Raw genomic sequence first — 16,939 nt, 5'->3', positions numbered from 1 at the left:
TCTGGAGGTTTGTTCCAAGCATTCATGATGTAGTATGACATAGAAATTACCAGCTCTGGTTACAAGGTTATGTTTGTGTCTCTTCATTAGCAGAAACTTTGGAAATTCTTCAGCTATTTGAAAAGTATTCCAGCCACAGAATGTAATGACACTCGAGACGAAAAAGCCAGGATCATTTTGTTCAAATTGCTTAGAACCGGGAACGTCCTGTAGGTTTTCCTGAAGGCCACATCATCCTGCTGTTGAAGAAAGAGAATATAAATATTCAAAGGAAGCAAACCACTGACAGTATATTTCAGAGCCAATTGTCTTCATTCGCTTGACCTTGACATCAGTTTGAAATACTGACACGCCTTTATTCATAATGGCTTTAAGATACAAGTTTCTGACAATAAAAACAACAATTGGGAGAGAACAAGTTGGGTTAATCTGTGAGAGACAGGAATTTAGAATGATTATTTGTCGAGAGTTGAGTTTAATCTGAAATCCTGATTGTGAGGGAACAGGCCTACACCTTCAGGCTACATCCTGTACATTGTGGCAGGTTTGAGGCTGTGTCAGAGGTGAGCTGGGAATTCCAGCAAGTGCAGCACCCTTCACATTAACAGACCCTGCCTTGTCTCAAGGCAGCAATGGGGTTGGTAATGGGCCTCACAGATACCCAAGTACAAGAGTATAAACCCACTTTGGTCTAGCTCCCCAGCTGTGTTTCAGTAGAGGCCCAGGGGATCTTTTCTATCCACCTGAGAGGGCAGTGAGGCCTTTGATTTAATGCTTCATCTGAAAGACAGCCCCTCTGCCACTGCAGCACTTCATTTACACTTCACTGAGGGACCAGCCTCGATCAGGTGCTCAACTCTCCAGAATGAAACTTGAAACTACAACCATTGATTTGCCACAATTTCAACTTAAAACACTTTAACAAAGGCAACATTTCACTTGCCACATCATCGAAAATTCAAAATAGTCAGTCCTATAGGCCACGGGTGAACTGATTGAAGTCCCTCCCGGGAGGGGAGTAAAGTCAAAGCATCAGCTCCTATGAAAAGCTAAGACTCGGAAGACAAGTCCATGAGAGGAGCTTTCATGAATAAATGAACAATTTGGGAAATAAACCTAAAGGTTAATGTTTTAGATTCTTTCAGTGTTTAGGTGCGAACATCCTGTATGGATTTTCCCCTCATACACGCTGTGAATCCATATTCTAATTACTTCTACCCAACCTGCAGTTTTCCATCTGCTCACATCCAAGAATACAAAGAATTTCAGGCTGGGATTGCAAGGTTTGTCACCTTTACAGAAATCGTGGTTTCTGAGGGTTCGTTTTGAATTGCTACATGTCCATTTTGGTTTGACTGTCTCTTTCTCCAGTGTATGAAATGTCCTTAATTTAGGCGGCATTTGATGTAGATTTAACAGAATAGAACAGAGACAATTAATTAAAAAGGACTTCAACAATCCTGGTTTCTAATACTCCGCTGTTTTGTCCAGCTGCTCCATTTTGATTGACAGATATTTCTCTGATCCTTTAGACCTCGGTTTCTTCTGCACATTGAATGGGAGCTGGGTGGGAGCTGGAGTTTTAAGGAACATTCAGAATAGTTGGTTGAGGCTGAACTGATCATCACATTGGAATGTTCACAGTGAAGTTCAGGAATTGTTGGCAATTCAAGACAGCAACATTTGATTCAACATTGTCCCTTCTCCTCGTCAAAGGTTTATTAATAGGTGATCATTGCTTTGGGTTTGTTATTATACTGTTCATTGTGTGAAGAAATTCAAATAATCAAAGCATACAATAAAATCAAAGTAAAACGTGAAAACTAGTCACTTGATCCAATCAGTTTGTATGAGCGTATGTGCATGTAGCCTGTAATTGATTGAAAGAAATAACAATTCAGAATGAACAATGTGTAAATGTGAAACAGAATGGATTTGCAGCAGAAATACACTTCAAAAGGAGAATGACAGCCTTGAGAGCAGATTTTCTTACCTGATTGTCTCATAGCAGTGAACTGTAATCACTATGAAAATGATAAAGGCCCCAACAATAATCAATGCAATAGAATGTGTCGATGAAGCAACATCTGAGGCATCGTCACTGTGATAGTCCTTTGAGAAAGAAAATTCAAAATGTTATTATATCAAAGCATCATCAGGGATCTAGCCACAGATCCACCATATTTAAGGGCTGATCACAAAAATCCTGAAAGCTGTTAGAAATGTTCAAAAGGCACTTCCGCCAAATCATACCTTAACTCAAGGCTGAAAGAGGAGAGGTTGAAGAAATAACAGGAAAAAGGAAAATGAAAGGAAACATGAAATATGGACAAGACGAAAGAAGTCCAGTCTCCAGTACAACATGCCTCACTGGTGCAGAGGGAAGTTTCCAATACTGGCTGTACCAGCCTTCAACTGCACAGTGGTTGTAGGTGCCCTTGCAATCCCCGCTGCATTTAGCTCCCAGAAGACAGTGTCCCATGGCTGTGAGCAGCTGGAGATGTATGTGGATTGTGCCATCTTGCAGAGTCTGTCAAACCAGCTTCGTTGCCAGTGGGTGACCCTGTTTTCTTTTCACATCAGAATTGAGGCAGTTCAGCCTCAACCAACTATTCTGAATGTTCCTTAAAACTCCAGCTCCCACCCAGCTCCCATTCAATGTGCAGAAGAAACCGAGGTCTAAAGGATCAGAGAAATATCTGTCAATCAAAATGGAGCAGCTGGACAAAACAGCGGAGTATTAGAAACCAGGATTGTTGAAGTCCTTTTTAATTAATTGTCTCTGTTCTATTCTGTTAAATCTACATCAAATGCCGCCTAAATTAAGGACATTTCATACACTGGAGAAAGAGACAGTCAAACCAAAATGGACATGTAGCAATTCAAAACGAACCCTCAGAAACCACGATTTCTGTAAAGGTGACAAACAACTCCAACAATTCAGTCTGCTGTGTAATGGATTACACATTTCCAATCTCATCTACATCAATGATCATGTGACATGTTGTACTGTCAGAAAAATGATAGCTTACAGTGGCCTGTTGTGGGTGAGAGAAATGTGCACTGGGTAGAGACTTTGATTTGGGATTCTCTCTTGCCTGATACACTTGGAGACATCAAAATTTGTGCCATGTTTTATTTTTGGCGCTTGGGTTGGCAAGGGGTTCTGGGAGAAAACTGCCTGCCCTTGGATCATTTGAACTTGAAATGCCTCGACCTTGACTATTGCCAACTTGACTCTTTCCTCGGCTCATCAATGACAATTTCTGATCCCACAAGGATGGAGAGAGTCAGGTGAGTGAAGTGGGTCACAGGAGTAATTGCAGTGATTTCAATGGCAGTGTAACAGAGTAACAGCAAAGGGAGCTGAAGGACACAGCATGAAACACATAACAAAGTGGCATCACAGAGCAAGGCAGATCAGCGACTCACAGGGAAATGTTTCAGTTCAGTTACTGATAACTTCATTGTGATCAAGAAATCAGGTCGAAACAAATTAAGTTGAAATGGAAAGCCTGGAGGGAAGGGAATGGGAGCAGTGGGGATATAAAAGAATAGTGTGATATCAGCACAAGGGGAGGAGGAGCAGATTCCAAGTAACTGGGACTATTTTTCAAATAAGGCACAACCCTCTGTCTTTCTGGTACGTTTATACACTGTGCAATGAAAAAGGCCATGGTGGGGCACCTCCGTTGTGTTGAGTACACACCCTGTAGCACGTGACAATCCAGGATGCTTCACGTGTTGGACAAGGTATTTTCTAATGAACCTGTTCAGAATTGTGATGTCACTCCTCTGGAGCAGGGAGGACTTGAACCCAAGCCTCCTGCCTCAGGGGTAGGGACACTACCCACTGTACCACAGGAGCCCTCTTGTGCTGGACAATCACGTACACAGGAATTATCACCGTCTGGAGCAGCTTGAGCTTCAGAGTGTGAGCAGGAGCTGACATGCTGCAGTTTAAGAATCCCCGAGCAGAGAGGGAATGAATGACTGCCTAAAGAGAACCAGGGAGGAGTCCCAATGCATCTTTCTCTTTGATTGGAGGTGGGTTTGTGAACTGGTGATGGCAATGCCAAACTGTGAGCACCTTGGTGACTCTGTTTAGGGAAACACCGATAAAATTCCGAATGATGACAGTAGAAGTGCAACCACTACTTAAGGGAATAAACATCCATTACTGTAGCCGCAGACACCAGGGTGGTATGTTGCCTCCCTGTTATCTGGGTCAGTGATGTTACTGAGCAGCCAGGGACCACTCTAAGGGGAAAGAATGATATGGGAGACTGGGCAGAAAAGCAAGAACCCACAGGATCCAAGAGCACGGGACAAATTGAATCTGAACTGTTCAATGATAGGAAGCAAAGGGGAATGGGCAACAGTGCTTTTGTGATTGGGAGGCTGTTTCAGTGGGGTTGTGTAAGGCTCTGTCCCTTACTTTACTTGGCAGGTATCAATGATGTAGGGACAGGATTCAGTCTGCAGATGTTATAAAAATGGATAGTGAGGAAGAAAGCTTCAGGCATCAGAGAGATTACCACTGAACTGGGAGAAAACACGATGGAGAGAAATGTAAGTAGGGAATTGGAAGGGAGCAAATGGGTGAGGGAAGAAACAATAAATAGTAGAATACTGAGCGGTGTGAAGGAATAGAGAGACTGTGGAGCACATGTTCCCTGAGGTTACAAATTAGGTCGATCCGCTGCAAAGAAGGCCAATGGGATTGTTGATTAACCAAGGTGTAAAATATAGCAGCAGAGAGCATCAGCTCAATCTAGGGCAGACACTGGTGGAGTCCTGCACACAACACCATTTACAGGGTTACTGGAAGGATTTAATCACAGACAAAATGTACACAGACATTGACAAAGGTATCACCAGGAATAAAGAACACAAGGACAGATTGGAGAGACCAGGCTTTTTTGGAACAGGGATGGTTGAGGAGAAATTTAATTGAGATGGACAATGCAATAGGCGCTTGAGGCAGAGTGAGCTTGTTTCCCTTGGCAGAGAGATCATTAACCATGGGGTAGAAATTTAGATTAATTTGTGGATGAATAGAGGGCAGTTGAGGAGAAGATAGGGATATGGAACTCGCAACTGAAAAGTGTAATGGAGTCAAACCCTAATTATGTTCAAAAATGAAAATTGGATCTGCTTGTAATTGTTATAATTTACAGAGCAGCTACTGGAAAGTGGGATTGATTTGGGATAGATCCCTCTCGGTACACACAGACGTGATGGACAGAATGGTCCCCATCTGTACTTTCAATGATCTATGTCTCTCTGCTTCCCTTTCATTCCACAATGAAATTGTATTCAAACCACAATGAGAGGACAGATTGATCACAGCATGCTGGAGATTTATTGTTCCAGAATAAAACACAGTATTTGATTGGATCATTCGTACCAGTTACACAGCGAAAGAGGTCAAGTGGTTGCACTTGCAGGTGATTTTGTGAAGCTGACTTTCTGTCGTACAGCCAGACTCACTCCAGATGCCATGACTTGTGCTCCCTACAATGAAAAGTTAGAAAATCAGAGGTGAGCCATTACTCCTCAATTCTAAAGCTAACAAATTTTGTTTTATCAAATGTTAACTCACCTTTTCTGAAATCCCAAAAGGCACATTTTCCACTTGAGTTAGTCTAAAATGGAATTGATTTACATCATAAAGGACACTCATTCACTTAAATAACTTATTTGTTCAGTTGCACAACGATGAATGAATGAATGTTTGTTTTTTCCCTTACCGGCAAGGTTGTGTTCTGGAAGACAATGATCACTGGGTCTGTGAGGTTTTCAATGGTGACATTGACCACTTCTATTCCACTTACTAGATTGTTTAATACGGTGCTGTTATTGTCACTCTGGAGACAAAGAACAGCAAGAGTAATGTATACTTAAGGACTGTGTATACTTTTTACAGATGGGACAGTGTATTTTAAACAGGATTAAATTTGAATAAATTCGTATATACAACCCTTTTTGCAGAGACTTGGCCTTATTGGTATTTCAGTAAGTGAGGCAAAATAAGGAGCATTTCTGAATGGTATGAGTGTACAGCCAGCATGAAACTGCCCACCCAAACAAGGCAGAGGCAGATTAGGTTTGCAGAAACATGTTTGGATTCATTTGTCAGAATGTCCTCACCAACATATGGGCAGCACGGTGGCACAGTGATTAGTACTGCTGCCTCATAGTGCCTGAGACCCGGGTTCAATTCCCGCCTCAGGCGACTGACTGTGTGGAGTTTGTACATTCTCCCCGTGTCTGTGTGGGTTTCCTCCGGGTGCTCCGGAGTCCTCCCACAGTCGAAAGATGTGCAGGCTCGGTGAATTGGCCATGCTAAATTGCCCACAGTGTTAGGTGCAGCGGTAAATATAGGGGAATGGGTCTGGGTGGGTGCGCTTCAGTGGGTCAGTATGGACTTGTTGGGCCGAAGGGCCTGTTTCCACACTGTAAGTAATCTAAAAACATTCCAAAAGGCTGATTAAAACTGAAACTCCTTTACAACTTTGAACACATTGTTTATGATCTGACACTTGAAGGAAGAATCTCTTCCTGTAATGAGAGGCTGTTCATCCGGGGCGCTGAATACTGGAAATAGAAAAGTTCATGTTGTGTGGATGGAAGTAATCTCCTGATCTCTGTACTGGAAAGGAACACTTTGTCTGTGACTGCCGATGTTCCAGTTTACCTGACATCAAGTTAAAACAGGAAATGGTTTTGCAATCCATGGATTTTCCGATGGTTGTAGCACCTTCACTTCCATTTCAGTATTTACTCCAGGTCTCCCAATGTCAGTTATTTTCCCAGCTCGTTAAAGCTGTTCCAACCCATACTGCCCAATTCTTTTACAATTACAGAGGACATCCCAGGATATGAGAGATTGGGAGAATTGGTGAGCATGAACTGGCCAGAGTAGAAAATTACTGAATGAAAATGGAGCATATAAGGACAACTAATGTTTGAAAAGTCAAAGTGAGGCAAAAGATGAAATAAACAAAAACTGAAAGTATTGTTCCTGTTGGTTTCTTTGTTTTTTTATTTGCTGGAGACTGGTATTCTGGAAGAAACACCAAGCTAATGATGGATCAATATACTGAGTACCTTGTGTCCATTTTCACACAAGAGGAAGCAGACAAAACACCAGTAATAAACAGTGAACCTATTAACTAGGAGCAGGAGTAGGTAACTCAGCCCCTCAAGCCTATTTTGTCTTTCAACTGATCATTGCTGATTTAATCTCTGCCTCAACTCCACTATCCTGCCCTCTCCCCATAACCCTCTAACCCAGTATTAATTAAACATCTGTTACTCTCCTCCTCAAATTTATTCAGTCTCCCATGTCCACTGCATTCTGGAATAGAGAATCCCATAGGTTCATGACCCTTTGAGTGAACAATGGATGAATGAAGGGATTGGGGTTCTCGTCAAGAATACGTGAGATGTAGACAACTGGGATCAAATGATTCTTATGAAGAGTATAAAGAGGGTAGGAGCATTCTGAAGAGGGAGATCAGGAGGTCAGAGAGGGGATATGAGAGCCTTGGCAGATAAGGTTAAGGATTCTCTAAAAACATGAACAGTATAAGAGGAGCTCGAGAGAGAATCCGGTCCCTTACAGGTCAATGAGGTTCTCTCTCTGTTAGGAGATGGGAGAGATACAAAATAAATACTACGTGTCAATCTTTTACTGTGGAGAAAAAAGATGGTGGCTAGGGAACTCTGGGTAAATAAATATTGATGTGTTGAAAACAGTTCACATTGCAGAAGAGGAAGTGTTGAATGCTTGAGAAAACATAACGTTAAATAAATCTCCAGGACCTGATCAAGTGTATCCCAGAATGCTGTGGGAAGTGACGGAAGAAATTGTGGAGCCCATTCAGAAATATTTGACTCATCTGTCATCACAGGTGAGTTGCCAGAGGACTAATGTTGTGCCTTTATTGAAGAAAATTACTTGGAGAATTGTGTTCAAGAGTGAGGGGGTCATGATGCAGCTATGTAAGACATTGATGAGGCCACACATAGGATTTTGTGTTCATTTCTGGTCGTCAGTCCAAAGGAAGGATTGGAGGCTTCAGAAAGAAGAGTTTACAAGGATGCTGCCTGGATGAGAGGGTATGAGCTATAAGGAGGTGAGTAAAACTCGGAACGCAGGAGCTGAGGGGAGGCTTAGTCGAAATGTACAAAATGAATGAGATGCATAGCTAGGGTTGACATCACTATCCTTCTGAGCAGTTTATGCTCTCAAACCCAGTGTTCTCCTGCTATAACTTCAATACAGCCCAGAACTAAAAACTACTTAACGAGTTATGTAAATTGAAGGGTCAAATGCGATGTTGTACAGGCACACAAGCCCCCATACAAGAGGCAAAATACAGTTTCGTGGCAGTCTAAATGATTCATGTAATTTGGTAGCTTTTCCATTGAGTGACAGAGTGAGTGCTGAAGCTGTGTTCTCTCCTGTTTTCAAGTGTGGGTCTTGTGTCTGAAGCAGTGCCACAAGTATGGCAGTGAGCTTACACAGGTGGTCGAGGTCAGTGAATGTATCTTCAAAAGGACATTTCCCCCCAACCACACCACTCTCACCACACGCTGCTCAATGCACCACAGCCATATCACCCAGCAGTCCCTGGGGACTGGGACTCAGACCAAACATCCAGATACTGCACCTTGTGCTCATGCAGAACCCAGTGAGGCCAGACCCTCACCCAGTTCCTGCTGCTTCCACAAAACTCCAGCTACTCGGTATAGCAGCCCCATCACACGACACGGTACAATACAATCACTGGGACATTTCTCTCTCTCTCTTGTTGGAAAATGTTGACCATGAGAGTATGAAGCAGCGTGTATGAGCATAAACCTGCTGTCCTTTCTTGCATCCCACTCCGAGGCACAGCACGACATTTCACGTTGTTAACTTCATAAATGTAGCAATTACTTGATATAATATTTTCCTCTTGTTATTTTTCAAATGAATTAACTTGCATTATACTTCAATGTTGATTCTGACTACGTTACCTGGAAAAGTTTTGTATTTCCATAGATAACAAAAATGATTCTTGATATCAGAACATTTGGCTGTTCCTTAACCTTGTCCAGAAGAGTTGGAGGCAATTCAATTTCAACCTTTCGGGCTAAGCTTGAGACATTTTTCTGCTGGATCTGTTTGAATGAAACAAGGTAAATCAGTTGTTTATCATGAGCCCAGCTGGTGATAATACTGAACCAGTTAGATTCCAGAGTGAAACCTGACTTGATTAACTGTAAAGTTTATTTTTCCAGTTTGGGTACCATGGTGATCAGTCACTGAACATATTCATAAGAGGTTTCTCATATTCTTTTAACTAAGAGCAGAAGTTTAGCATACAAACTGGAATAACCAACAACATGATAAAGTGAGACGTTTTGGAAGTATTCAATCATAAACAGCAAAAAGACCCATGAACCCATTTCCACGATAGTATCTCTCAAACAGACTTAACCCCCTGTGAACTGTCTCTCCGGTCAATTTCTTTCTCAACTGACAAGCTCACCAGGGTGACATTTACACATTCACCTGTGATCTTTTCTCCCCATTACTGCCTTTTCTGAGATACCCAGACACTGACAGACTAAGAAATGCTAAGGGATTTTTTCTGCTCTGGCTACCTGTACAGCTGAAAAAGCTTGTGACATCTTGTTCGCTCTGATGGTCTGGGGACTGTCAAAATTAAACTGCTCTTTTACTGGTCTGTATTCTTTTCTTTCAAATCTCGCCTTACCCTCTCTCCAACTGTCTCTCAGTCTGTCATGAATCTTAAATTGGTAAACACTCCAAGTAGCTCACTTTTCTAACTTGGAAGTATTTCACCATTACCTCATTATCACTGGGTCAAAATCCTGGAGCTCCCTCCCAATCCCATTGTGGGTCTACCTACAGCACAGGGACTGCAGCAGTTCAAGAAGGGGATCTCACCAGCACCTTTTCATGGGCAACTCGGGATGGGCAATAAACGCTGACCCAGTCAGTGACACCCACATCCAAAGGGGGGGAAAAAGAAACAAAGAAACATTGTCCAATAGTCTTTCCATCAGGTGACATGTTTGGGTGTTTAGCTTAAGCACATCATTTCATGGAGAGGTCGTTTTGATCCAATGCTTCACCGAACATTTTTCCCAGAACTGAAAATCCATTTACCTTGAGAGTCCAAGATCCCTGATAATAGCATATTGGGAGCCTTTATCACAGTCTGTACTCTGAAATATCAGGAACAATATGCTGAAGGAAAATAGGTGGAAAGGCAACTTGTCAGAGGGAGATGAACAGTTTATACAGAAATACTGATCGGTTCAGTGAGTGGGCACAAAGTTGGTAAATGGAGCAGAATGTGAGAAAATGCAAAGCTGTTCATTTTGGAAGGGAAACCAAAACAGTGTCATTTAAATGGAGAAACCCTGCAGAAAGCTGCAACACAAGGGGACTTGGGGAAACTTGTGCACAAAACACAACAAGCCCACTCACAGGTGCAGAAGGTAATCAGGAAGTCTAATACAATATTGGCCCTGATTTCAATGGAGTTGGAATATAAGAGTAGGGAAGTCTTACTGCAACTGAACAAGGTGCTAGTGAGACCACATCTGTAGTATTTTGGTCCTCTTATTTAAGGAAAGATTACATTCCGATGTAATCTGAGGCAGTTCAGAGAAGGGTCACTTTAGGGGCTTGACAGTGTAAATGCTGAGAGACTATTTCACCTCATGGGAGAGTCTAGGACCAGCAAGCATAGTCTCAGAATAAAAGGGATCTTCTTGGAGAAAGTGAAGACTGCAGATGCTGGAGATCAGAGCTGAAAATGTGTTGCTGGAAAAGCGCAGCAGGTCAGGCAGCATCCAAGGAGCAGGAGAAGCAACGTTTCGGGCATGAGCCCTTCTTCAGGAATGAGGAGGGTGTGCCAAGTGGGCTAAGATAAAAGGTAGGGAGGAGGGACTTGGGGGAGGGGCGTTGGAAATGTGATAGGTGGAAGGACGTTAAGGTGAGGGAGATAGGACGGAGTGGGGGTGGGCGCGGAGAGGTCAGGAAGAAGATTGCAGGTTAGGAAGTGGTGCTGAGTTCCAGGGTTGGGACTGAGACAAGGTGGGGGAGGGGAAATGAGGTAACTGGAGAAATCTGAGTTCATCCCTTGTGGTTGGAGGGTTCCTAGGCGGAAGATGAGGCGCTCTTCCTCCAGCCGTCGTGTTGCTATGGTCTGGCGATGGAGGAGTCCAAGGACCTGCATGTCCTTGGTGGAGTGGGAGGGGGAGTTGAAGCATTGAGCCACGGGGTGGTTGGGTTGGTTGGTCCGGGAGTCCCAGAGGTGTTCTCTGAAACGTTCCGCAAGTCGGCGGCCTGTCTCCCCAATAAGAGGAGGCCACATCGGGTGCAGCGGATGCAGTAAATGATGTGTGTGGAGGTGCAGCTGAATTTGTGGTGGATATGGAAGGATCCCTTGGGGCCTTGGAGGGAAGTGAGGGGGGAGGTGTGGGCGCAAGTTTTGCATTTCTTGCGGTTGCAGGGGAAGGTGCCGGGAGTGGAGGTTGGGTTGGTGGGGGGTGTGGACCTGACGAGGGAGACACAGAGGGAGTGGTCTTTTCAGAATGCTGATAGGGGAGGGGAGGGAAATATATCCCTGGTGGTGAGGTCCATTTGGAGGTGGTGGAAATCGCGACGGATGATACGCTGTATATGGAGGTTGGTGGGGTGGTAGGTGAGGACCAGTGGGGTTCTGTCCTGGTGACGATTGGAGGGGCGGGGCTCAAGGGCGGAGGAGCGGGAAGTGGAGGAGATGCGGTGGATAGCATTGTCGATCACGTCTGGGGGGAAATTGCGGTCTTTGAAGAAGGAGGCCATCTGGGTTGTTCGGTATTGGAACTGGTCCTCCTGGGAGCAGATGCGATGGAGACGAAGGAATTGGGAATATGGGATGGCGTTTTTACAGGGGGCAGGGTGGGAGGAGGTGTAATCTAGGTAGCTGTGGGAGTCGGTCGGTTTATAGTAAATGTCCGTGTTGATTCGGTCGCCTGAGATAGAAATGGAGGGGTCTAGGAAGGGGAGGGAGGAGTCTGAGACAGTCCAGGTAAATTTGAGGTCAGGGTGGAAGGTGTTGGTAAAGTGGATGAACTGTTCAACCTTCTCGTGGGAGCACAAGGCAGCGCCAATACAGTTATCGATGTAGTGGAGGAAAAGGTGGGGGATGGTGCCACCACCGTCAGGGGTTATGTGGAAAGTGGCCATGGGGAATGTCGGCTCAGCTGTTATCCTATTGAATGGCAGAGGAGCCTCAAGGGGCCAAACAGCCTCCTCCTGTTCCCATTTCTTATGGCCTTATGGAATTCCGGGAGGTAACTGGCATCTTCCTTGAGAAATAGCTTCCCTTCCCCTGTCAATACAGTCTCTTCCTCTGTGGGTTATTCACTGATAGGAGTGACCATATTAAAGTAAGCTGTTAGTTGTCTGCCAGTCTCCTGCTGAGAGTTGTAACAATAACTGCAGCAATCCATTAGGTTCGGATGGAGATCTCCCTGGGATACAGTACAAAGCAAACAAATCTGGATGCTGGAAATCAAAAGTAATAAGAGGAAATGCTGGAAATACACAACAGGTCAGGCAGCATCTGTGGAGAGAGAAGTGGAGTTACATTTTAGGTTGGAAACCTTTTGTCAGAATTCTAAACAAAGTCAAAGATACAACAGGTTTTAAGCAACACGGGCAGGAGAATGGGAAGATCTGTGATGGGGCCAGGCAAAAGGACTCTCCCTGTCTTTTCACACAGCCGCTGTTGGTGAGGATTCTGCCATTTCCCATCTGTACTCCTGGTCAAGACTCATCTTTTGTTTCTTTGTTTGTTCCATTCTCATCTTCTTTTGCCTTGTACCATCGTCTCTCTTATTATTCAATCACTGCTGCCTTTCACCTTGTCACCAAAGAAGGTACTTTCAGTGTGAGGTATGAATTGGTACTTGGGACTCTGCAGTGGTCACCCTCATCAATACTGTCATGGACAGATGGTTTTGGGAATTTCCTATAACTTATCTGTGACTTTGAGGATTGCCAGGCTATTTTAGAGGGCAGCTAACATCAAAACCTATCGGTTAGGAGCAGGAGGACGCTATGAGACTCCCCCCCACTCATTCATCTGAACTCCAGCAAAAACCATCCTATCCTCGTCAATCTCTCCTCATATGTCAGTCCCGCCATCCCTGCAATCAGCCTGGTAAACCTTCACTGCACTCCCTCGAGAGCAAGTGTATCCTTCCTCAGAAAAGGAGACCAAAACTGCAACAATATTCTCGGTATGGCCTCACCACGGCCCTGGACAAGAGTCACATGTAGTGCAGACCAGGTAAACACAGCAGATTTTATTCCCGAAAGGGGATTCGGGGATTTCAATATCTAACTCTAATAGACTTATCCTGTGTTCCAGGGTTCTGAACCTTTCCCACCCAGGGCACCTGTACAAGGCTGAAAAGTTGTTGTGGCCATTCAGGGAGAATGGGAGATGTCAGGGCCAGTGGAGCTGGGGAAGACCGATAGAGCAGGGGAAGGGCAAAGACTTTTAAATGAAGGGGGAAACGTTGAAGAATGGAGGCATGTGGGACTGTAAGAACAAGAGGTATAGGTCAGAGAGGTTTGAGGAAATCTCATGGTTTTCAAACAGTGTGTAAGGTTGGCCAACGTCAGTGCTGCAGGAGCCACGCCTCAAAGGTGAATCATTAAGGCCACACCCACAGATTGGTAAAATGGAAGAATGTAAAGCTGCATCATTCTGTCAGAGCATTTGCAAACCCACTTTGGAAAGCTTTGCTGTATTCCCTTCTCCCACATGGACGTACAGTACTTCACCTCCCCTTCAATCCATCCCCGCAGCTCACCACAGTTCCTCCCCCTGGTAGTGAGTTCCACATTCTCTTGGAGTAAACAGGACTCCAAGAGTGATCTAACCAAGATTTGAGATAAGTTTTGCATAATTTCCTTCCTTTTCACTCTTTTCATCAAGATGTGAACTAAGCATGATGATTCTTTTATTCTGAACTTAAAAACCTGCATTTTTATAGAATCCCTACATTGTGGGAGCAGGCCATTTGGCCCATCAAGTTCATACCGACCATCCAATGAGCATCTCACCCATACCCACACACCGACATTTCCCATGGCTAACTCACCGAGCCTGTACACCCCAGGACACTATCACGGTCAATCCATGCAACCTGCACAACTTTGGACTGTGGGAGGAAATCTGAGCACCTGAAGGAAACTCACACAGACACGGGGAGAATCTGCAAACTCCACACTAACCCAAAGGTGGGATCGAATCCAAGCCCATGACGCTGTGAGGTAGCAGTACTATCCATCAAATCACCATGCCACCCTAATTATCTGTGTACTGCTGCTGAGATCCTTTTGTTACTGTACTCAAATTAAATTCTTGTTTTTCAAGTAAGAGATGATGTCTTTATCTTTCAAACCAAAATGTATATCACATGTTGATACATATTGATATTTGTTTGTAAACTTTGTGCCCATTCTGCAATTATTAGATTTCTGATCATTTGTGGTAATCCCCATCTTTATTGGTTTCATCCATAAATTTACAATGTTTTTCAATTCCAAACTCTAAGTGAATAATAAAAATTATCAACAATTGTGATGTATCTCCTGATGCCAAATTCAAGAGCACCTTTGGAGAGGCTCAGGATCGGATTCAGTATGACCCTGAGGTAGTTCACAAACATTGAGTGGAATTAAATAAGTCCAGAATACAGTATCAATGTGAATTCACAGGAAGGGTTAACTTCAGTTTAAAATAACTACACTGAAAGATTCTCAAGCCCTCTCACAACATTTTCTCTAAAAATGGTGTTAGTTTCCAACACATGATAGTCATTGCTTACAATGCCCAGCTAAACACAGCACTCACCAAATCTGATGGAGGAAAGTGAAGTCCTGGGAACTTTTCAGCTTCTATTTTTTGAATGTGAGCAAAGTAATTTGGCGTTGAGAAGGATTGATTTCCTCCTTCAAATTCTATCTCTGCGAGTATTCTCTCCAGTGTTGTACTACAACAGAAACGCAATTTAATAAAAGCAGAAAGTGCTGGAAATATTCAGTCTGGCAACATCTGTGCAGTGAGCAACATGTACATGGCTCCACAATAAAACGTAAAGGGGTCACCCCCACAAGCTCATAACCAGAGGGACCTTGTTGATGACACATGTAGGATTTTCCAGGGGAAATGCTGTAAAGTGCTTCAATAAATCCAGGACAACATACTGTGGATTATTAAGTGAATGATGAAATGAAGCAAGATATATTTCTCATACTGTGAGCCCTGGGGGGTGCTCAGAGTCTGGCAGCCAGCATTACCATGGACTGGGCATGTGTGTCAGGCACAAACCATTTTAATCACGGATTAGTGCGATCAATCAGGGAGCTTTAAACAGACAAAAGGGAGCTTTAAAAAGGTGAACATGTAAAGAAATTCTTCCATCTTCTCGTGATATTGCAAATGCCCCCATTCCATCAGCAATGTTAACAGACCTGCTCACCACTGCCAACATGGAACCTGACCTTGATGGGTGGAAATTATCCTGAACCAGGATCTGAACCAGGAACATAGGGAAAGGAGAGAAATACCCAACACGTGACAAAAGGTAAGCACCTGACCCCCACACAACATCCACATGAACGCTTACTCGTAGATGTTTAATTTAATCACCGGGCTGAAACTGGAATTGGACATTAATTGGAGGTGAAAATTAGACGGTGTCTATAACAGACAGCTGATTAGCAACAAGTTGAAAATCACAGATCTCCTGCAGTGTCACATGGCCCATTGAGTCTGCACCAATCAGACAGTCAGCCAAGGCTGGAATTGAACTGAGATAACTGGTGCTGGGAGGCAGCAGTGCTAACCACAGTGTGACCAATCAATCCCACAGATTCTGTTCTCAGATGAACATCACATTTTATGAGCACTGATACCTACCTGTCAGGAATAACACCATCACATTGCCCTAGGAATTTGTTCACTGAATCAGAGTTGTTCATATTTTTCTCCCAGGAAAGCAGTTGCTGCATCATGTCACGGCACATTTGGTTGGGATCCAAATTCTGGGGAGTGGGATTGTTACCTGCACGATGACGGAATATGAAGGAGACAAAATATAAACAAGTAAAATGGTTTGAACTTTATCAGGAGTAATACAGGAAATAACAAGAAACTACCCAAAACTTGTAACGAGAATTGGGGAATTGGAAACCTTTGTTCAGATGTTTTTTTGAAAGGAGGAGAGGGTGTTTAGTCATAAGCCCGTGGGTAATGTAAGAAAGGGCCCTTTATTTATTTATTCATTTGGGGGATGTGGGCGTTGCTGGCTGGCCGACATTTATTGCCCATCCCAGCTGCCCTTGAGAACGTGGGGGTGAGCTGTCTTCTTGAACCAGTCCACCTGCTGTGGGTTGACCCCCAATGCCATTAGGGAGGGAATTCCAGGATTTTGACCCAGCGATGGTGAAGGAATGGTGATATATTTCCAAGTCACGATGGTGAGTGTCTTGGTGGGAAATATGCAGGTGGTGGTGTTCCCATGTCTGTGCTGCCCTTGTCCTTCCAGATGGGTGTGGTTGTGGGTTTGGAAGGTGCTGTCTGAGGATCTTTGGTGAATTTCTGCAGTGCATCTTGTAGATAGTTCACACTGCTGCGACTGAGCATCAGTGATGGAGGGAGTGGATGCTTGTTGATTTAGTGGGGATTAAGCGGGCTGCTTTATCCTGGATGGTGTCAAGCTCGTTGAGCATCTTCGGGGCTGCACTCATCCAGGTAAGTGGGGAATATTCGCTCACACTCCTGATTTGTACCTTGCAGATGGTGGACAGGCTTTTGCGGAGTCAGGAGTTACTCGTCACAGCCTC

The 16,939-nt window shown here is 44.0% G+C and overlaps 1 long non-coding RNA gene across 1 annotated transcript; it reads right to left on the bottom strand.

Moving 5' to 3' along the window:
• Positions 1-5,458: 5,458 nt before the first annotated feature.
• Positions 5,459-5,842, bottom strand: LOC140496189 (uncharacterized). Its single transcript, XR_011964205.1, has 3 exons — positions 5,754-5,842; positions 5,606-5,648; positions 5,459-5,517 (listed from the first exon to the last, which is right to left on the bottom strand). It is a non-coding gene; the product is annotated as an uncharacterized lncRNA (long non-coding RNA).
• Positions 5,843-16,939: the final 11,097 nt, after the last annotated feature.

The sequence above is a fragment of the Chiloscyllium punctatum genome, chromosome 26 (assembly GCF_047496795.1).
Source record: "Chiloscyllium punctatum isolate Juve2018m chromosome 26, sChiPun1.3, whole genome shotgun sequence".
NCBI classification, from domain to species: Eukaryota; Metazoa; Chordata; class Chondrichthyes; order Orectolobiformes; family Hemiscylliidae; genus Chiloscyllium; species Chiloscyllium punctatum.
This window is presented reverse-complemented; position numbering and strand designations above follow the sequence as displayed.